Source organism: Notolepis coatsorum, assembly GCF_963971535.1.
Source record: "Notolepis coatsorum genome assembly, chromosome: 5".
Classification (NCBI taxonomy): Eukaryota; Metazoa; Chordata; class Actinopteri; order Aulopiformes; family Paralepididae; genus Notolepis; species Notolepis coatsorum.
In genome coordinates this window covers 55,472,501-55,490,580 of record NC_140169.1, presented here as the reverse complement: position 1 = coordinate 55,490,580, position 18,080 = coordinate 55,472,501, and the positions used below count along the sequence as shown (strand labels likewise).

The 18,080-nt window shown below is 45.0% G+C and overlaps 1 protein-coding gene across 1 annotated transcript in view; it reads right to left on the bottom strand.

Annotated features, from left to right (window-relative positions):
- The window catches only part of LOC311229088 (uncharacterized protein), a 68,088-nt gene extending 52,537 nt beyond the window's left edge, over positions 1 to 15,551 (bottom strand). The window contains exon 1 of the mRNA XM_084315097.1: positions 15,469 to 15,551. The gene's annotated coding sequence lies outside the window, so the exon portion shown is untranslated. The remainder of the gene's footprint in view (positions 1 to 15,468) is intronic.
- Positions 15,552 to 18,080: the final 2,529 nt, after the last annotated feature.

Genomic DNA, 18,080 nt, shown 5'->3' with positions numbered 1-18,080 from the left:
CAGCACGTGTGGGGATGAGAAACACGGAGGCAGGATTTTCTTCTGTAAAAAGTTCAAAGCGCTCAGTCTGGCTGAGAAGAGAGACATTGTCGAAAAGAATGAAGCCTGCCAGAGATGTTTGGCATCCCATCAGGAGGATGGAGAATGCAGCGACAGGTTCCTCTGCAGGAAAAAGTGCTGCCAAAAGGGAGAGACCTCCGACCACCACTACCTCATGTGCTCTGCGGAAGGGGGGCAGAGAGGAGAGGAGAGGAAAAGGGGAAGGCAAAGGGTGGAAACAAGTGGCGCAAACGCGGGAACGCTCTCAGATGAACAACAGAGGGCGCTTGCTAATATCTCCCCTGAAGCAGCAGACCAGATTATAAAGGCATTCACCAACCAAACAACGGTGTCAATGAGTACAAACACTAGGAGTGGTAGTCTCCTTGAAGAGATTGGCCTGAGGGAGCATCCTGTGCTTATGATGATCATGGAGGTCACGACAAACGGAGGGCAAACTATTGGGACCCTGGTAGACCTTGCGTCCGACACTAACTACATAACCCACCAAGCTGCCGAAAGACTCAGACTGAGAGGGGAGAAAATAACGTTGGTCGTGCATGGGGTCGGAGGAATGAAGGTGAGAGTCGAGACTGAAAGGTACCTGCTCAAGGTCAGGATGCGCATTTCAGAGGACATGTGGAGTCCCCACCAGATAGTCTGTTATGGCCTGGATGAAATCGCCCGAGCAGGCAAGGTCGTTAGCCCAAAGCAGCTTCAAAAGTTCTTCCCAGAGGTCAAGACAGAGGAGCTGGTCCGGCCAGAGAAGATCGAGCTCTTGATCAGCCACCGGGAGGGTCGGCTTGCTACACAGCGGATGAAAAGAGTGGGAGACCTGGTGCTGTGGGACGGCCCACTAGGGAAGACTGTGGGGGGAGCGCACCCTGATCTGTTTGAGGAGATGGAGATGTCAATTCACAACTCAAGGACTCATTTTGCACGCTCTATGAGAACAAAGGCAGTCAAGGTGGAAGAGATCTCCTGTGAGCTGGTAATCACCAAAAAAGGGGCTCAGGGCCCGGAGCAAGAAAGTGAGGTCAGAAACACAGCCACGACCAGCAAAGAAGTTCTTGAATGGTGGAGGTGGGATAGCATCGGAGCCGCCTGCGAGCCAAAGTGCGGGGGATATCGGTGCGGGACTTGCCAGCCAGGGGGAAAGGAGATGACTCTAGTAGAAGGGAACTAGAAAAGATCAAAGAAGGTCTGTCCTATGTGACCACTGACAACCATAGCAACTCACCTCACTGGGATGCAGGATACCCCTGGACAGAAGATCCTGTTTCGCTTCCATACAACAGGAAGGTGGTGGAAGAGACGTTCCTGAGGACCGAAAAGCGCATCATGAAGGACCCATTATGGAGAACGGCGTATACAGCACAAGTTCATGAGATGGTGGAAAGAGGAGCAGCCATCGAGTTGGAGAAGAACATGATCAGCAGTTGGAGAGGGCCTGTTTGGTACGTGAGTCATCTAATCGCACCAAACCCATTCTGTCACTATGCCAGTGCGCCTTGTCTGGAACAGCAGCCAGGAGTTCAAAGGGACGAGTATGAACAGCATTCTGCTGAAGGGTCCGGATGTTCTAAATCCCATCCGGGCGGTCCTGCTCAGGTTCAGGACAGGAGAGCATGCGGCCATAGGAGATATTAGAAAGATGTATAATTCTGTGTGGTTAAATGAAAGAGAGGTCCACCTTCATCGGTTCCTCTGGAGGGACTCACCAGAGGAAGAGATCAAAGATTTCGCCATCACTCGGGTCAACATCGGAGACAGGCCAGCTGGGTGCACACTGCATAGCACAGCTGGCTATGAGGGAAACGGCGAGGCTTCCCAAGTTCTCTCACATGGATGAGGAGAGGAGGGTCCTTGAGGAGGACAGCTATGTGGACGATATCCTCACATCCCACAATGACCGAGGGAAGCTGGACAAGATCACGAGAGGAGTGGAAGAGATCCTCACCGCTGGAGGCTTTTCTCTCAAGCCATGGGTTCGGTCCGGTCAAAGTGGGAGGCGTGAAAGAAGTCAGCCCAAGCAATCTATTGAGACTCCGAGTATGGCGCTCCAAACCCTGGTGTTGCCCAACCAGCTAGGGCAGGAAGACAACAAGGCCCTCGGCGTTGGCTACTATGTTGATAGTGACAGGCTCTTCCTGATGGTCTCGATAAATTTCTCCAAAAGAAAGCAGAAGATGAGGACAGGGGTCGACCTTCTTGAGGGGGAGGTCAGAGAGCAGACGCCAGATCCTCTGACCAGAAGGGAGCTCCTGAGTCAGGTGGCAGGGCTCTATGACCCTATCGGGCTTGCTACCCCGGTCAAAGAGAAAGGGGCCATTCTGGTGAGGCGAGCTTTCCAGGTGGCTTGGGGAGGGGGCTCGAAGAAAGACACGTGGGACCATCCTCTTCCGGCAGACCTCCGACTCAGTTCAGACTGGGCCGGGTTGTGGAGGTGGCCCCTGATGTGAATGGGGTCGTCCGTGATGTCAAAGTGAGAACGTGCCCCAGCTGTCCAGTGGCCTCGGGCAAGCGTCCGGAGAAGATCAGCAGCGATCATAGACTCTCTATTGTCCTCAGCAGAGACGTCTCTTATTGCTCTTACCTGTAGAAGAGCAATAACAGCACCCCATGAGAAGGTTGATCCGAAGATTCCACCGCCAAAGGAGAGCGGTTATTTGTTGTGGTCTCCTTGGGTCTAGAGTCCAGGATACCAAGTGGGAGGTGTGCAGCTTTCTATTGTGGTGGTGGAGTTTAGGTGCACTTTAGTCTGTGTGTGTAAATAAGTAATGTTTTTTGTGTTGTTTTTTATGCTGTGCGTTTATGTGAATGTTGATTAGTGGTAGTTGAGCTATGATTATAATTATGTTTTCATTTTCGGATGTATGGAGGCACTGTATGCTTGGTTAAAGTTGTGAATGGAGATGTAGTCATTTCACATGTGATCCAGGGACGTAGCGAGGAGTGGGCTGTAATTAGGGATGCACGATAATTATCAGCAATTATGACGTCATCCCGATAAACCCGATAACGTTATTAATAGCTCCGATAATATAATATATTTTTTGGTAAAAAAAAATGCGGTGTGGGTGAATTGGAATGAAGTGCGTTTGTTTTGACTGTAGGCTCCTCCCGTTTTGTCAGTACTGTGGTACGACTGACAGCGTGTGGTTTAGGAACAGGGCGTTTTACACAAATCCAGCGCTCCCTTTCTTGGCTGTGACGTAGCCACGCAAGTTTCTGGAAGCAGCGCGGACGTTAACAACAAAGATGGCCGTGTCGGTACTCGGAATTTCAGAGGAAAAAGTTCGCTTGCTATTTGTAATAAATGCAATGCAGAAGTTCCACAAGGAGGGAAAAGGGCAACAACTTGCAATACATCCAGCCCGACGGGTCATCTGCGGCATCACCACCGCCACGACGGTGTGTTATTGTGTTAACTTAGAAGCCCACGACGACGCGAGGAGCTAAGCAAAGCTAGCCCCTTTCGTGGCTGTGATGCAACCCTTGGTTGAATACGCAGTCACTTATTGCTCCGTAGTAGCCAGGTTAATTTGCACCACCAAGGACTGCTTAAAAGCTAGCGGCTTGAGCCCTTGGGTTAGGGCTGGGCGATAAAACGATAACGATAACTATCGCGATAAATTATTTCCTCGAAATAAACATGAAACGTGGTCGCAAAGTTTCGATATATCGATTTTCCAAGCTTGGATATGAGCACACGCACTAACAACCAATCAGTGAAGGAGATGGCCGATAGCGGAAGGAGACCCGGAAGGAGACGCGGAGGTAGGATTCAGTAAACAAGGCTGGCTATGGCTAATTAGCTTGCACGGCGCTATTTTACAGTTTACCTGCCGAGTTGGTGTGTGTTTTGAATTCTGAGGGTAACTGTTATAGTAGTGTGGGGTATACGGTGGACGTCGTTGCAATGAATTGGGCGGAACAGAGTATTTTAGGGTCATTTTTAGTACATTGTCATAAGATACTCCGCTCGGAAACGAGGCTGGCTATGGCTAATTAGCTTGCACGGCGCTATTTTACAGGTTACCTGCCGAGTTGGTGTGTGTTTTGAATTCTGAGGGTAACTGTTATAGTAGTGTGGGGTATACGGTGGACGTCGTTGCAATGAATTGGGCGGAACAGAGTATTTTAGGGTCATTTTTAGTACATTATCATGAGATACTCCGCTTGCTTTGGCTAACTGCTAACGTGCGCGGACTGATGACGACATCAACTCGACTCTCGAGACATTCACAGCAGCAAAACAAGTCAGCCCACGTATCGGCGCCGGGCATAATAAGTTAATTAAACTTGACAGACATTATATCGACGATAATTATCAATATCGAGTTATATGAAAATAATTTTATAATTTTATCGCAATAACGTTTTTGGTCATATCGCCCAGCCCTACCTTGGGTCATTTCTGTCAAACTTCTTTAATTTAGCAAACGACTCGTCAATATAGGTACAAGCGTGCTCGCGCCGTCGTCGCGGGCCCCCAACACCGTGGCGGTGGTGATGCCGCAGGTGACCCGTTGTTGTGGTGGTGATGTGTCCACTCAAAGCCTCTTTTTCAAGGCTCCGCTTTGAAAAAAGAAGAACAAAAAGCTTCGAGCGTCTTAGGTTGGATGCACCACAAACTGTTGACTGATTGTGAATTTTCATTTGGAAAAATAAATATGGTCACTTTATCAGTCAAAACTGTTGTCTTGGCTTTTGTTTCTGTTGTCTCTGGTTAGGTCACATTTAAGTTGGTGTTAAGTTATTGTCCTGGGAAGTCTTTTTATGTATTATTATTGTATTGTGATATGTTTTGTTTCATGTTGAAAAAAAAATATATACATTAAAAAAAAAATTATAATACAATAAATATCGGTTATCGATATCGGTTATCGGCTTGAGGAGCATAAAGTTATCGGTGTCAAAAAAGCAATATCGTGCATCCCTAGCTGTAATTGGTCGAGATACGTCATGTGGTGTCAGTGAAACTAGTAAACAGGAAGTTGCGGGGAATTTGACAGCAGCGAAGGGAGACGATTGAGAACTGGTGAGTGGATGTGTGTAAGCGATTTGTTTTAAGAATGATAGTAGTATTGTGGTAGTTATTGATTGAATGTGTGTCTTGTTTCAAGGTTTGTAACCTGTTGGAGGAAGAATTAAAAGCTTTTTGCAACCGAGTGGCATCCTGTTCAAATAATGTCTAAATACTAAATGTCTAAATACTTCCCAAATGTCAGTGAATACCACGCCCACAACACCAGAGGGAGTTCCACAAATCACGTGCAACCCAGATTCGGCACAAACAAGGGACAAAACACGTTTCGCAATTATGCCACAACAATGTGGAACGCCCTACCCACAGCTAGAGCTGCCGCGGTATTGATTATTTCCTTACCGCACAAATTTGCAAAATATTTCCTACCGCCGCGGTTATTACCGCATGCACACAAAAAATTTAAAAAAAAAGTTTGAATGCATTTTTTTTTTAGTAGTAGTCTACTCTTTATAGCATATAGCCAGCCTCTAGTCTAAATGTCTATTTTTAGAGGATGACTTTGCAGCATGAATATTGTTTGGGATTCGGCAAGCACGCATTAGTTATTGAAAGTGAAACACGGATTCGAAGTTTCCACTCTGGTCGTGCGCCGTTCACTCGGTGTCGCGGGCAGGGGTGGTTACCCCTAACCCCCCCGACCCTTTCTTATTACTATAAAGTTACTACTTTATAATAAAGGCATTCGTTTTGTGGCATTAACATTATATAGTTATACGTTCAATAACATCAGCGTATTTACCGGACAATAGCAAGGCAAGCAATACTCTATTCATATCTCAGTTCCTTTCTTTGCTCAGAGCGTGCTGAGTTGTCCCATTCTGCGGTCTGTTAATAAAGTTTTCAATCAGACAAGTGTATAGAACGAAGGGCTTTTATTATAACATTCGTTGCAGACAGTAAAATCATTATGTCTCGTTTAGTACTCCTTAGGAGCGATGTAGTCCACTCCGGCGGAGAGTTAAAGCTAACGTTATTAGCCGTGTTGTGATGATCTGACATTCAGGAAGTAAAAACCTAATACGCGCTTGCCGATTGGTGGTAACACACTGCATGACGCTACAACGTGTGACGCGTCTCTCTTCTGACCAATCAGTGGTCTGCAATGTTTCACGTGACTTTTCTGGTACCCAATAGGGTCGCTTGGAACCTCGATAGATGAGTAGGGTATATCTGCAGAGCCGCAAGCCCAACGAGAGGAGGGTAATTTATTATTATTATTATAAAAAACAGCGGTGACGCGGTATTCAGCCTACTCTGCGGTGGCCGTGATGTAACAGCGATACCGCGGTAATGCGGTAATCGCGGCAGCTCTACCCACAGCCGTAAAAAGATGTGAATCCCTACCAGACCACGTGAGCGGATCGGCGCGGCCGAGAAATCCGCTCTTCGCTCTTTAAAGCTTGGTCCGCTCCGCTAATCACTCATGTTGACCCCGCCCCCAAGTCGCTCTCTGCTCGCTCCCCGCTCACCTTGAATCGAGCGCTCCCCGCTCCAGATCGCTCGGCAGTTTTTTTTCTTCTTTTTTTGGAGCATGGTGTAAATGAGCTCAAACTACAACAGTCTACACCCCCTGGGCCCCTTAACAATTGTTTGTATTGAGCCGCATTGTAATTGTAGCCATTCTGCAATGTTAAATAACGTTGTTTATCCATTCACTATCTCTATTAAGCGATGATAGGCTAGCCGAGCCACAATGCTATGGTCGCTGCCATTAACGTTAGCATGTAAGCTAACGTCAACAACAATGGCGTCGATATACTTTTTCTAACTAGAGTGAGTGTGGGCGTCTCTACAGTGACAAAGCCTGAACGAACAGCCTATCACAGGTTCACCCTTCTCATTGGTTGAAAATGGCCTTCATGTTTGTACATCGCCATCTGTTGCTTTGGCATTGTACTGCATGTATATATTACATCAGTGTTAAACCACTGTGAGCGGCCTGGAGTGGATTGGAGCGGAGGAGAACTCTCGCTCCGGACGTCCCGCCGACTCATTTTAAAACCCACTCCTCGCTCACGTCAAAACCGGCCGCTCCGCGCCCCGCGCCGCTCGCGCTCCGATCCGCTCACATGCACTGATCCCTACCCACATTCAAAACCGCTCTTAAAGAGCACCTGCGGGAGACTGCAATTTGAAACTAGCCACCATCCAAACCCCCTGTACTGTACTGTATATTTGCATATTATCGTATATGTCACAAATGTAACAGTACTATTATGTCATGTATGTCCCTATGTCATGATGTCATGTATGTTGTGTATGTCATAAATGTCACTATGAATTGAAAATGGGGGACCCTGATGTAAACAAGACGAAAGTCTTTCTCCGGTCTGCATCCCCTTAACAATTGTGTGTATTGAGCCGTACTGTATTGTACCCATTCTGCAATCTGTTAATAAAGTTTCATGCCCCCCCCCCCCCCGTGACCTCCATGTGACCCGGAAGTGCAGTGCATGCAGAACATGGTATTTTCTCAAGCAGACAGATGTAAACACTAGGGATGCACCAAATGGGAAATTCTTGGCCGAAACAGATACCGAAAATAGAAAACAGTTGGCCGAAAACCGAAAGGCCGAAAATGATTCATAGAATAGATTTTTTTTTACCAATGTTGTGGAACATTATGATTATGGAAAAATATATGATTATGGCTAAACTTAACTTAAGTAATAAATAATCACTATTATGGGTCCATAAAACATTTATTCAGCACTTCTGAATGCATACAGTACATTAATTCCATCTTTTCTCTGGCTGCGCAGCGGACATCTGTGCTCTACTGAGCGCACCTTTCTAGTCCCCAGCTGAATGTGCTCGCTTGACTCGGCACAGTAGACGCGCGACAGACAGACAGCGTCAATGTGATTAACACAATCCCCCCCCCTCTCGCTCTGAATAATATGCATATTAGATCACTCAGTGATTAACCGCGGCATATAGTAAATAAGGATATAAAGCATGTTAAAGACGCATTTATTGGACGCGTTGCGCGCAGTATACATAGAAACAGCGCGACTCCCGACATCATCACAACACGCAAATAATATGTATATTAGATCACTCAGTGATTTACCGCGGCATATAGTAAATAAGGATATAAAGCATGTTAAAGACGCATTTATTGGACGCGTTGTGCGCAGTTTACATAGAAACAGCGCGACTCCCGACATCACCACAACAACACACTTCGGGCTAATAATTCCCCACAGTAAACCAGGAAACCGTTCTCTCAAGGACTGTGCATTTGTTTCGGTTTGCAGGGTTGACAACAGCTCTCTATTCTGAATGTTGTTGACTAACGTTCCACACACATGAAGTTCGACCTCTCTCTGTCGTTCCCGCGGAGACTCTGACCACCGAGACATCCCACAATGCATCACTCTTCTTCTTCTTCTTCTTCTTCTTCTGCTTTATATTTCCCGGAAGCGTGTATATTTTCCCTGACGGAGTTGCACTTCCGCGTTCGGTTTGCGTGATCTGATTGGCGACTGACATACGCTCTCTCTACGCCCAAACAGCGAGTTACGCTAGTTCTGCTAACAGCCTGCAGCCTCATCTCTCTATATTAACGTGATTCCATCAACACAACATGAATGTTCAAAACACGACAAGACAGTTTGCATCACTTCCCACGGTTCTCGGCACTTATTCTACCGGTAGTGCGGTAGTTGTTGCCACGGTATTGGGTCTTTGGGTGAATACTTCATTGGCGGGGAAGAAGAACACTGATAGCGGTGTGTGGACTGTCCCGCGAGCCCCAGACCACCGCCCGGTGGTCTGGGGCGCACGGGAAACAAGTCTCGCGGGGCGGTGGCCTGGGGCTCGCAAGCCTGGAGGGGGGGGGGGGGGTCCTGTTACAGCCACAGCCAGGGCCTTTCTCTCCCATCTGTCAGCAGGTCCCTAGGCCTAACAAAATTAATAGTTGGTTTCAGGTTGGTTGTCAGTTTGGCCATGGGTAGGTAGGGAATTTATTTTATTTTATTCTTTCCCACGGCGACTATGGATAGGACATTTCTTTATTTAATTAAAATGTTCACAACAACATGGATGCATGTACTCTGCCAGCATGTTTAATATCCATAATACTAAATGTTTGACTAAGATTTCTATGAAACTTTATTAAAAAAAAAAAAAAAAAAAAAAAAAAAAAATGATTTTTTTTTTTATAATTTTTTCTAAAAACTCATAAAATATATTGGGTCGCACCTAAATCGGCAGGGTCGGTCGGCAACCTGAAACCAACTATTAATTTTGTTAGGCCCTACAGGCTTATATGAGTCTCTTCCTGTTCCCGCCTCACCAGCAGTCTCCCTAGCTGAGCCGGCCTACACGCGTGTATGCTTTACCCAACGCAGTTGTGTGTTTCCGGGTTCCCGTGATTGGCCACTGCATCATGCATCATGAAATCTCTTCATTTGACCACAATTCGATTCATTTTCGATTCATTTTCTATCAGTTAATTCCCCAAAAAAATTTGAATACACAAATGTGGCTGGGGGAACTGATTCACTCAGCATGAATGGACTATAGGTCAATAAAAAACATTAAACATTTAAAAATATATATATATATTCCCCCTGATTAATTTCAATTATAATCGATTCTAACATTTTCAAATTGATGCAGTTGAATCATCACATTAGAATTAGTGCCGTCAGGTACATTTACCAAGAATGTTTTGAATGTATACGACTGAATTCGGTCGTTAATTGAGCGTTAATTTATCGTCATCATTAGGGCACAAGTATCTTGTGTTTTATTATAATGTACAGTGATACAGGTGTAAAGTAGGGCCCTATGGAATCCACGATCGCAGAGGATTTCACAGAATTCTGAATTATCGCGGAATGGTGTGGAATTTGCTTAAATTATACATAAATCGGTTTTCATATAAATCAATCTTCACTACGACTCTAAAGCGGTGACGCTGCACGGTCTACTGCATGGAGTGATGAAATGACAGCTACCAAATCCATTCTGGGACAACGGAACGCAGTAAATGAGTCTCTTTCTTTCTCTCTCTCAGAACGCAGTGCTCGCTCCGTAATAGTCAGACGTGCGTCTCTCTCTCTCTCCCTCCCTCTCTCTCAAGTAGCCAAACGTTAGTCCAAATATCCAGTTTGTTTTTATAGTGTGTGTGCAGATGAGGTCAGAGGAGTTTGATAGTATTTACTGAGGATGGCCAGATAATGTTGATATTTAAACTTAAAAAAGAATATTTAAACTTAAAAAATAATTATACAGGGGAGCTCCAGTAGCTCACCGCGTATCTCGGCGCTATTTCGGCGTCGGGGACAACCGTGCGCGTCACGGATCTGGGGTACACGAGTTCGACTCCCGGACTCGCCGTATTTTCTCAGAGTGTCTTTCCCCCGATCTATATCCTATTCAACCTGTTTCTGTCGGTCATGCTTGACCAGAAAAAGCGATAAACGCTAAAAAGAACCAGCTGACTGGTCAAAGTTTAAAAAAAAGTTATAATAATTATACAGAGAGAAGCTTCAGCAAGTACAAAACGCTGCTGACCCGACAAAAGAGAATCCCTCACTTGAGGAAAACACAAAGCGCCAAACCATTATGCATCACAATGGTGATGTCAGCCAGAGATGGGGAGAAGCATGAACCTTTAAAGGACATCTCTTTCAAAGAGATTACATTCGGGTTTTTTTTTATTTATTTTAAACAAATTATTATTTAGAATCGATGCATTTCGATTAATCGATGCATCGTTACACCCCTAAAGTAATACATGGTGTTTCCGGTCACCTTCATCGCTGCTCTCACTAGCCTTTCAATCTTCGACTTACACTGTACTGTGAGCGTACAAAACCACGCTGCCATCCCATATCTCATCAGGCTCTCTAGGACAGCTTTATAAAATGTGGTCACGATCGCTGTGCTCACACCAAACAGTCTGAGACTAGGGAGGAAGTGCAGTCGTTGGGCTAGTTTGGAACACAGAACATCAACATGTACATCCCATTTCAGTCGATTATCTATGTGGATTCCTAGGTTACGTATTTATATGATGCAACCTGCTCTATATCACAGTCGCCAATTACCACAGGGTCATGGACTCTCACTTCTCTGGGGTCATAGATAATCTCTTTAGTTTTGGTCGTATTGAGAATGAGATGATGTCTCTCACACATAGCTGTCAACATTACGATTTGCTAAAACATGCACGTTTTAGCCCCGCCCCTTCTCCTGGCCCTGCCCCCTCCCACCCGGCCCCGCCCCCTCCCAATGGAGCTGCCTCGTCGCTGCCATCTGCTGGTCAAAACCTGTATGTACCCAGCCATTCGTTGTAGGGTAAACTTTTCCTACTTAGAGTGTAAATGCTATGTAAATTATGGTTTTGTTGAACATTTGTATTTCACAGGAGAGAAACTGTATTCAAAGAAAGCTATTAAAATAGTCTTTGAATCTAAATATACTTTCTTTGTGTTGATTTTACATTAATTCCATGATTTTACTCAAGTAAATATCTGTTACAAGCTTCGGTTTTATGTAGAAAAATGCCGTTTTTAATCTAGATTAATCTAGATTGATTACAGAAAATTGTGAGATCGATTAGTTAATTTTTTTTTATCTATTGGCGGCGCTGGTGTATATATTATATATATATATATATATATATATATATATATGTGTATGTGTATATATGTAATGTGTGTATATATGTCAGAGAATCAGCCCCTTGCGTCCTCCTTAGTGTATAGCATATGACATGGTGTATGTTTGTTCATTGATGTGACAGTGTCTGGCAACATACTATTGTTCTTTTTATTTCTTTGTGTTTGTGATTTGTCTTGATGTGTTTGTGAAACTATAAAAGCAATCAATCAATGTATTACCATAGTGTCTTTATACCTTCATCACTGTAGGCTACATATTAATACTACAACTCGTTAAAGCTATAAAAAAAATACCTATGGTCATTAATTTAGCAGTGGTAATATCATTTTGGAACAGTGTGTGTGTCTAGAGAAATGTGAGATAGAAAAAAAGCCAATGCGATTTTGTGTTTTTCCTCAATATCTCTGCAATGCCTGCGAGTTACCAGTAACTGTATTTGTCATACCATGACAATTCATGACAACTTTTAAAACGGATCAATTATTATTTATAAATCGCATTCAGGAAATTGGGCGTCGGAGTGAAGGAGGGGGACGCGTGAACCTTACAGGGGAGGCGCAGAGCAAACGGCTGTTCACCAAGACATTTACACATTCCTGCATCACATACACAGTAACTTTGTATTGTTTTATCCACAGAAGATTTGCAAACCCTTTGTTCCAGAGACAAAAGCCACAGAGTGGGCAATCAAGAGACACTGGCTAAGTTGATTTGACACCCTCGGTGCCGCATCAGTCTCTCCCCTGAGCTCTGCGCAAATCCGCTCGCTGTTCTGTTCTTAGGCCATGGTTAGACTAGTGTTTTTGTGGCGTTTTTTTATACGTTTTTGAATACGTTTCATGTCCCTATTACACAGAAATGCGTTTTTTGTGGATACGGCTGAAACGCTAAATTGTGTTTGCGTTTTGGAGAACCGCTAAAAAACGCGCCGACAACAGCGTGTAGTCAGCACGGAGCCGTTGTTGCGAAAACGCCCATGCGCAGTAGATACCATCTGCGTGCCCTTCCGGTGACAGAGAGCTGTCCCAAACCAAATAGATGCAGCTACTATGTGTTGTCAAGTTATTGTTATAAGGACCCCAGTCCAAGCTACAACAGTCTGCATTCCCTTAACAATTGTTTGTATTGCCTCAACGACTACCGCCCTGTAGCTCTCACCTCCATAGCCATGAAGTGCTTCGAGAAGCTAGTAAAGGGCTACATCTGCTCCTCCCTCCCCATCAACATGGACCCCCTGCAATTTGCATACCGCCCCAACAGGTCCACGGAGGACGCCATATCCCATGTGCTGCACACAGCAGCATCACACCTGGACAAGAGGCAGGGGAACTATGTGAGAATGCTATTCATCGACTACAGCTCGGCATTCAATACCATAGTCCCCTCCATACTCATAGCCAAGCTCAGGGACCTGGGCTTGGGCTATGACCTCTGCCAGTGGGTCTTGGACTTCCTGACTGGCAGACCCCAGGTGGTGAGAGCAGGCAACTGCACCTCCTCATCCATCACCCTCAACATAGGGGCCCCCCAGGGCTGTGTTCTGAGTCCCCTCCTCTACTCCCTGTACACACACGACTGTGTGGCTCAGCGGAGTAGCAATACAATCGTCAAATTTGCTGACGACACAGTGGTGGTGGGCCTGATCTCTGCCAACGACGAGAGGGCCTACCTGGAAGAGGTCAAGGTCCTGGCGGGATGGTGCCAGGAAAACAGCCTCTCCCTGAACGTCAGCAAAACAAAGGAGATGATTGTGGACTTCAGGAGGTCGGGGGTCAAGGACTACAGCCCCCTCAGCATCGACGGGGCACCGGTTGAGAGAGTCAACAGCTTTAAGTACCTCGGAGCCTACATATCCGAGGACTTGACATGGACCACACACATTAACAGTGTTGTGAAGAAGGCACGACAACGCCTCTACTTCCTCAGGCGCCTAAGGAAGTTCCAAGTCAGCCAGAAGATCCTTAAGAACTTCTACTCATGTACAATAGAGAGCATCTTGACCGGCAACATCACCTCCTGGTTTGGGAATAGCACTGCACAAGACCAAAGCACACTACAAAGAGTGACACGTTCAGCCGAACGCACAATTGGAGGGGGGCTCCCCACCCTCCAGAACATTTACTACAAGCGTTGCAAGGGCAAGGCTAAGAGAATCATTAAAGACTCCAGTCACCCGAACAACTGCCTCTTTGAACTGCTGCGGTCAGGCAAGCGATACAGGAGTCTCAAGGCGAGCACAGAAAGACTCAGAAGAAGCTTCTATCCCCAGGCCATCAGGCTGCTAAACGAACAATGAATGAACACTACACAACAACAACCACCAAACGCACATAGCACACACATCCACACGCACACACTCACTTTAAACAAACACACTGTAGCACCCACTCCACACACTTATAGCACACACCCACTTTAAACAAACACACTGTAGCACCCACTCCCCACACTTTATATTTATGGATGAAGGATTGCACTACAACTCGTACACCTTACTGTAAATTGTACCTAAAATTGTACCTCATCTCATTTCTGCTTTGCACTAGATAGTACTGTACATTAGTACACTGCATAGTATTGTGTATTGTATATTATATGGTAACTCAGAACATTGTACATATGTCTATACCGAACACTGTGACCTCATTTTCTTCTTCTAAATTCATGCTATATTATGTTATTATGTTATTTGATACTATCTTGTCTAGCACAGTCTCTGGAGCGTAACAGTAAGAAGCATTTTGTATGAAAGTATTCTGTACTTCTGTATGACAACTATTAAAGAACTTGAGAACTTGAACTATTGAGCCGTATTGTATTGTACCCATATGCAATATGTTAAAGAAAGTTTACATCCATTCATTCTGCTAGCATTACCGATTGGCACTGCCACTGGATAACATGAGCTAGTGTTAGCTATCAAACCCTGTTAGCTCAAAGCTCCTCTTTCAACTTAACAAGCATTAAACAAAATGGCCCAGTCATCTATTCACCTTTGTTTAATACACACAGCGTTGTCTCTAATGTTATCTAACCACTGATAGCTCCCGATATCATCAGTTTGGTGCTGGCTAAGTAGCGTGAGCTAACGTTAGCTTCTAGCCACAATGCTATACGGTTATAATGGCAAATTCCATTGACGTTAGCATGCAGCTAACAATGCTACCGATCTTTTTTTAGACTAAACTATCCGCTCTTGGTGGTCACTTGTGTTGATGTTAGTTTTGTTTCATCAACAAATGACAGGCAGAACACACAGTGAATGTATCCGTTTTGTTTATTGCACTTTTATTAGGCTTTGCTGAAAAAGAATTGCTGCATTGAGTAAATAGGCAAGATGGTGGCGCGGCATAGGCGCCTGCCTTGTTGACATTTTCTTTGCTGGAGCTTCCAGGAAGTGTATTGGCACATTCAGGTTCTGATTGGTTGAAATTGCTTTCATGTTTGCCACATACTGCCACCTACTGCTTTGGCAGTGTACTACATCAGTGTGCTCAGGTGACAAAAACGAAAAAAAACGAGTGTGACTCGAGGCGCACGACGTCGCGGCGAAACGCATATGACAATGATACGAAAATGAAACGAAAGGTGTAACCGCAGCCTTATTCTTCTTCGGGTTGCAACCGTCTCCCGGTCTGACTTCCTGTGATAACGTTCTAATCTACACTGCTGCCACCTGTCGTCACGGAGGGGAATTGCAGCCATTTTGTAAAAAATAATAAGTACAAAATACGTACCAATCCGTGAGCCGTGAACAGCGCGTGAAGAGGGTTGAAAAAACAGGAGAATACCGGAAAAACCGGTAGGGTTGACAGCTATGCTCTCACACCAGACCTGAAAGGAATCGATCTCTTTAAAGTAAGTCGATTGATTGAAAATTTTATTAACAGATTCCAGAATGGGTACAATACAGTACAGCTCAATACACACAATTGTTAAGGGGATGCAGACCAGAGAAAGACTTTAGTCTTGTTTACATCAGGGTCCCCCATTTTCAATTCATCATAACATATATATGACATACAGAGACAGTACTGCTACATCTATACATTTATGACATATAGGGATGGGTACCGAATTCTGTACTTTTAAAGGTACTTACCGAAACACGTTGGTACTACCGAGTATCGATTCACGTGAGATAAAAAAAAATGTAAACCTTTTTTCTTTTCATGTCAACGTTCACACGCACAATATACGAACCTAGGATTTGACTTGATTCAACAACAAAGCAGTCGGGGCAATGGCAAGCCGAAAACGGGCGAAAGTGTAGTTATTTGAAGTTTGGATTTTTTTCTTTCACTACTGAGGTAGGTAGATAAAAATTTTAGAGAATAAAGTACAGAAAAAAGTTACCGTTGGGTACCGGTATCGATTCACAGGTACCGGTAACTCTTCAAATGTGAACGGTACCCATCCCTAATGACATACCAGATTTACAAACTTGTACAGTACTGTTTGTGATACAAAAAGAGTCTAAAAAAGAGAGTATATACATTTGACGAAGAAACTGTACATTGGAGGAGGTTGGTAGGTAGGAGGTTGGTAGGTGGGGTGGAGGGGGGGGTTGGGTAGGTGTTGGGAACTGTACATTGGAGGTGGTTGTGTGTGGGGGGGGTTGGGTAGGTGGGGGGTAACTGTACATTGGAATCATCGACGAAACTTTACTTGGTCCCAAGAAGAGGGTCTTGTGTATTATTGGGTTAGGACATTTACTGTACATTGGAGGGGGTTGGGTTAGGACATTTACAGGGGCCAGTTTCAAATTGCAGTCTCTCGTAGGTGCTCTTTGAGAGTGGTTTTGAAAGTGGGTAGTGATTCACATTCCTTTACAGCTGTGGGTAGGGCGTTCCACATTGATGTGGCATAATTGCGAAACGTGTTTAGTCCCTTGTTTGAGCCAAATCTGGGTTTCACATGATTTGTGGTTGTGGTATTCACTGACCTTTGGAAAGTATTTTGACATGTACATGGGTACCTTAGTCGTGTAGTGTATCTTGTAGACCAGGCCCATTGCAAGTTGCTGCACTCTGTCGTCAACTCTAAGCCATCCTAGGTTGTCAAAGTGGGCAGGGGTGAGGTGGGTTCTAGGAGTAAGGTCAAGCAGTAGTCTGACCAGTTTGTTTTGTGATGTTTGTAATTTTGTTTTTAGCACCTTTGAGATGCTTTGGTACCATGAGGTGCAAACATAGCCGTAGTACCCTTGAATGAGTAATCCTGCCAGAGTCTTCAGGGTATTCTTGTTTACCAGAGAGGAGATCCGGTACAGGAATCTAGTTTGTTGGTTGACTTTTTTTTATTACAGTGGATGCCATTTTGTCACAGGAAAGATTTGCCTCTAGGATGGAACCTAGGTATGTAATTTCATCTTTCCTTGTGACAATATTGTCACCCACTGTAACTGAGAAGCCGTCGGTCTTGCCGAGTTTGTTATTTGAACCGAAGAGAATGGACTCTGTTTTAGCCAGGTGTAATGATAGTTTGTTATCAGCGAGCCATATGCAGATTTTGCCTAGTTCAGAGCTGAGGGTAGAGGGGCAGTCGCCAGCCTTCAATAGGCTTAGAATAAGTGTGTCGTCTGAAAATGTCCAGACATGATTGTTAGGCCGACTGCTGCTACACTCATTGGTGTAGGAGAGGGGAGCTCACCGCACCTTGAGGCACCCCGGTGCTGCAGAATTTGACCTCAGAGTGTGTGTCATTCACCTTGACTTGTTGTGTCCTGTTGGTAAGAAGAGAATAGAACTAGGGATGCCCCGATCGATCGGCCAGCGATCGGTATCGGCCGATATTGAGTATAAATATGAGATTGGGGAATTCCGATAATGAGTCATATTCGCCGATCGCGGAAACTGATCAAGTGGATATCTCACTCGCTTCGCTTGTCTCAGACGCACAGGACCTGCAAACTGCTCCTCCTCCCTAGCCCCGCCCGTACCCGTGTAGAGTTTGTAAACACAGAGGAGGCGGCTCCTCTGCTGAGTCTAGATAGTGCATTCGACCTGAGCTAACGTTAGCTACCTAGCTATCGTTACTGTTTAAACAAAATTACCCAGTCAACTATTCACTTTTAGTAGGCATTGTCTAACGGTATTTAGCCGGCTAGCTACTGATAGCTCCGGATATCAACAAATGCCCCAGGAAGTCTAGTAGTCCATGTTGATATCTCCGTTAGCTTGCGTTAGCTGACGTTAGTTCACAGTTCAAAACGAAATGTCCGATTGAACTAAATAGTTGTCTTAACGTCATCTAGCCGGCTAGCAGTAGCTACAGATAGCTCCTGATATCAATGTCTTATAACATTGATTGAATGCGTATTCGAGCTGAGGGCTTGCTGAATGTGACAGTA